At 45.1% G+C, this 5,152-nt stretch overlaps 1 non-coding gene across 1 annotated transcript; it reads right to left on the bottom strand.

Annotated features, from left to right (window-relative positions):
* Positions 1–4,480: 4,480 nt before the first annotated feature.
* LOC115191291 (U7 small nuclear RNA) lies at positions 4,481–4,537 on the bottom strand. Its single transcript, XR_003877628.1, has one exon. It is a non-coding gene; the product is annotated as a U7 small nuclear RNA (small nuclear RNA).
* Positions 4,538–5,152: the final 615 nt, after the last annotated feature.

Genomic DNA, 5,152 nt, shown 5'->3' with positions numbered 1-5,152 from the left:
ATTGATGTTTAAGGTGGTGGTGATGGTGAAGGTGGAGGTGGTGTTGATGGTGGTGGTGATGGTGATGGTGGTAATGGTTGTTATGTTGAAGGTTGTGGTGAATGTAAGGTGGTGGTGATGGTGGTGATGTTGAAGGTGGTGGTGATGGTGAAGGTAGTGGTGGTGGTGGTGAGGATGGTGGTGTTGGTGTGACGGTGGCGAAGATAGTGGTGGTAGTGGTGATGGTGGTGGTGATGGTGGTGGTGTACTGAACCCCAGAAGGAGAACCATCCAGAAGAACGCTGGTCCTTAAGCCCAGCCTGGTAATGCTCCCTGTCCAAGCCACACCCACTGCCACAGACCAGGATGTGGACCAGGACCAGGAGACCAGCAGGCTTCCTCACACCCAGGGGATAGGGCCATCTCTCCCATGCATGCCTACCTCCAGCCCAGAACTCCCTGCCCCTCTCCTCATCTTCCTCTGGTCTCTCCAGAGAGAACCAAATCCACAGAAGGTCTGTCTACTACACTGATAGCTCCAGGAAAGAAGATGCGATGACCACCGAAGCCATCCTGTCAAACAGACATGGGGCCTTTCAGCAGAACTCAACTCTGTGGAATGGAGGCGGCAGCCATGTGTGGAATCCTCTGGGGTGAATCCAAGGTGAACAGCCACCTCAAGGGTCCAACGTGTTCCTAGGACCACAGTGCTGGATGAGTTTTTGTTTAAGTTCTCGTAAAACCAGCCAACGGATTTCCTAAAGGTTTGAATACTTGTGGTGTTGAAGACGTAAAGATCTGATCCTTGTCTGAGATATTTCACTGTGAAGTGTCCTCTGCATTCTTTCATCTCAACCATTCCCATGTGTCTGCTACTAAGCTCATCTGACTGTGAGAAACGGATGTGCTGCAGAGATAACACAATACAACATGTCCTTGCTTAATGAGGAACCGGATCATTACACAAGACTGTTTTTTTTGGAATCCTCAGGAAATGTGATAATGTTTTGTTAAATTTCCTTCCTCCTTTTTCATGGTGAGAGGTCCCCTTCAAAGTAGTGTCTACTGTATAGACAGTATAGACTGCTATACCTCTCTGGTATAGCACCCTGAGAGAGGCATGAGTAACAGCCGACGTATAGAATCTGCCGGACTAGGATGATAGGCCCTGTTCATAACTCACTAGCTGAATGTCCAGTCAGTCAATCACTTGATCTGTAATCACAAATGCTGCCAGAAATTACATGAGTGATGAGCTGTAATAAAAGTGCTTACTTTTCCTGCTCTGTCTCTTAAGTGTTTTTGACAGACCCCCTCAGTCCCAGGAGGCCACGGCTGTGAAACAAAATCCCCATATAAACTGCCTCATTGTCTCGGCTAGTGTGTGTGTGTGTGTGTGTGTGTGTGTGTGTGTGTGTGTGTGTGTGTGCTTCTACATTATTCCTCTACTGTACTGTTTAACTCATATCTCTATAGAGAAAACTCTCTTGCTTGAATTGTCACTCTTTGAGACAAATGATCCACACTTCAGTGAATAACATGGCATTTCCAACTCCATCATGTAGCTACTATTTCTAAGAGCTACCGTGTGTGTGTGTGTGTGTGTGTGTGTGTGTGTGTGTGTGTGTGTGTGTGTGTGTGTGTGTGTGTGTGTGTGTGTGTGTGTGTGTGTGTGTGTGTGTGTGTGTGTGTGTGTGTGTATGGGTGTATGGGTGTATGGGTGTATGGGTGTGTGTGTACTGTAATTAGATTATTAGTGTGAGCACTGTTTCCTCCAGACACATGCCTGTAAACAGACCCAGGTCCCTGTTAACCACGCTGAGGGTGGACTCCACATCCGTTCCCCGGCTGCTCGGCTGGGCTCATAGCTGCGTCGTTTGATGACCAGGGGAAACCAGGTGTCCTGAGACAGAAAAATACAGAGAAGGAGAAAGAGAGGAAGAGAAAGAGAGGGAGAGAAAAAGGGAGAGAAAGAGAGGGAGAGAAAGAGAGGGAGAGAAAGAGAGGGAAAGATACAGGGGAAGAGAGAGGGAAACGGACCGTTACGTGATCCAGCGGTTGACATGACGTGGGCCCCGTCTGAGATGGACGGGACAGGAAAAGGCCACGCGCAGAGTGGAATGAAAAGGAGGATGGCAGGTCGGTGGGGCTTTGTGGGGATGGAGGAGAGCTACCAGATTTCACAGTCTCCTGTCAGAATTAGATGTTCATCCATGTTTCTCAAACGTCAAATTTCAAGTGTTTAAGGTTAAGTTTAGACATTAACTCCATATTTTTGTTGGTGGTGATGGTAATGATGGTGATGGTGGTGGTGATGGTGATGGTGAAGGTGGTGGTGATGGTAGTGGTGATGGTGGTGGTGACGGTGGTGGTGACGCTGACGATGATGGTGGTGATGATGGTAGTAGTGATGGTGGTGGTAATGGTGAAGGTGGTGGTGATGGTGTTGATGTTGAAGGTGGTGGTGATGGTGAAGCTGGTAATGGGGTTGCTGTTGAAGGTGGTGGTGATGGTGAAAGTAGTGGTGGTGGTGATGATGGTGGTGATGGTGGTGGTGACAGTGGTGAAGGTAGTGGTGTTGATGTTGAAGGTGGTGGTGATGGTGAAGATGGTGGTGATGATGGTGGTGATGGTGGTGGTGTTAGTGGTGACGGGGGTGAAGGTAGTGGTGGTAGTGGTGATGGTGTTTATGGTGGTGGTGTACTGAACCCCAGAAGGAAAGCCATCCAGAAGCACACTGGTCCTTAAGCCCAGCCTGGCAATGCTCCCTGTCTCAGCCACACCCATTGCCACAGACCAGGATGTGGAACAGGACCAGGAGACCAGCAGGCAGCCTCACACCCAGGGATAAGGACCCCTCCTCTACTGTACTGTTAAACTCAAATCTCTATAGAGAAAACTCTCTTGCTTGAATTGTCACTCTTTGAGACAAATGATTCACACTTCAGTGAAGAACATGACATTTCCAACGCCGTCGTGCAACTACTACTTCTAAGAGCTACCGGTAAGGCCCCACTGGATCCCTCTCATATTTCCACATAACAGTGACATCCCAAAGTCTTATACAGAGGGATCAAGACAGCTATTGATTTTTACTGTTGATCTGTTTTTCCTGCCTTCTATATGATGATGCTGATGGTGGTGATGTTGAAGGTGGTGGTGGTGGTGGTGATGGTGGTGACGGTGGTGAAGGTAGTGATGGTAGTGGTGATGGTGGTGGTGGTGGTGGTGATGTTTGTGGTGGTGACGGTGGTGAAGGTAGTGGTGGTAGTGGTGGTGGTGGTGATGGTTGTGGTGGTGACGGTGGTGAAGATAGTGGTGGTAGTGGTGATGGTGGTGGTGGTAAAGATAGTGGTGGTGGTGATGGTTGTGGTGGTGACGATGGTGAAGATAGTGGTGGTAGTGGTGATAGTGGTGGTGGTGATGGTTGTGGTGGTGACGATGGTGAAGATAGTGGTGGTAGTGGTGATAGTGGTGGTGGTGATGGTTGTGGTGGTGACGGTGGTGAAGGTAGTGGTGGTAGTGGTGATAGTGGTGGTGGTGATGGTTGTGGTGGTGACGGTGGTGAAGGTAGTGGTGGTAGTGGTGATAGTGGTGGTGGTGATGGTTGTGGTGGTGACGGTGGTGAAGGTAGTGGTGGTAGTGGTGATAGTGGTGGTGGTGATGGTTGTGGTGGTGACGGTGGTGAAGATAGTGGTGGTAGTGGTGGTGGTGGTGGTGGTGGTGATGGTGGTGGTGGGGATGGTGGTGGTGTACATTTCCAACTCCATCGTGTAACTACTACTTCTAAGAGCTGCTGGTAAGGCCACACGGGATCCCTCTCATATTTCCACATAACAATGACATCCCAAAGTCTTCTACAGAAGGATCAAGACAAGTATTGATTTTTACCGTTGATGTGTTTTTCCTGCCTTCTATATGTTTTCTATTTGAACTGTAACATGGTTGTTACGTGCAGAATACCATTTATCCCATGAGTGTTAGACAATGTGTACATCCCAGTCTTCTTTACGGCAATAGAGGGAATAGATCTGGCCTGGCTTATGAAGATGGAGGTGGTGTTTCTAAGAGGTTGACACAAAACTTCAACAGCTCACAGCTCATTCATGCAGTTCTGCTATGGCCAAAAAGCCATAGGATGTAATGGCACTGTAATGATTTGACCTTTTGCTCAGGGTTTCCAACCCAGTACGGCGAAAGCAACAACCCTCCCCATATGAAAAGAATATATATACTATGGTATAAATACTATAGTATTCACTGTAGTGTTTTTTCAGACTTTACTGTAGTAGAAGAAAACTGTAGTATTTCAGCTTTAGCAATTAAAATGTAGTATTGTAGTATACTGCAGTATTTACTGTATTGGTTTTGCAGACTGTAGTATTTACTGTAGTGTTTTTGTAGACTGTGGTATACCTTTTATTATTTAATGTGGCAATTTTGCAGAAATTACAGTGGATTTTACTATAGTGTTTTTTTTATATATATTTTATATAGAAGTGGAGGCTTTCTCCTTGAGAAAACCTACTGGAGAAATACTAAAAGAGAACATGTTCCATAACCTGTAGACAAAATATTATTTTTTAAAATCTTTATTTAACTAGGCAAGACACTTAAGAACAAATTCTTATTTTCAACGATGGCCTAGGAACTGTGGGTTAATTGCCTTGTTCAGGGGCAGAACTACAGATTTGTACCTTGTTGGCTCAGTGATTTGAACTTGCAACCTTTTGGTTACTAATCCAATGCTCTATCCACTAGGCTACACTGCCACAATAGATAGGTTGATTGATAGATAGATAGATAGATAGATAGATAGATAGATAGATAGATAGATAGATAGATAGATAGATAGATAGATAGATAGATAGATAGATAGATAGATAGATAGATAGATAGATAGATAGATAGATAGATAGATAGATAGATAGATAGAGATTGGGATATATGGGAGGGGAATGGGCAGGGCATATGCAAATAAAATACTGTAGTATTTACTATCCTTTAAAAAATGTAGTGTTATTGCAGACATTACTGTAGTATTTACTACAGTTAATTTTTTTGTGGATAGTACTGTAGTATTCTACAGTATATTACAACATTCTATAGTAAATACTACACATTGATTTTTATTAATTTTTTTAACCTTTATTTAATTAAGCAAGTCAATTAA

The sequence above is a fragment of the Salmo trutta genome, unplaced genomic scaffold, assembly GCF_901001165.1.
Source record: "Salmo trutta unplaced genomic scaffold, fSalTru1.1, whole genome shotgun sequence".
Taxonomy (NCBI): Eukaryota; Metazoa; Chordata; class Actinopteri; order Salmoniformes; family Salmonidae; genus Salmo; species Salmo trutta.
This window is presented reverse-complemented; position numbering and strand designations above follow the sequence as displayed.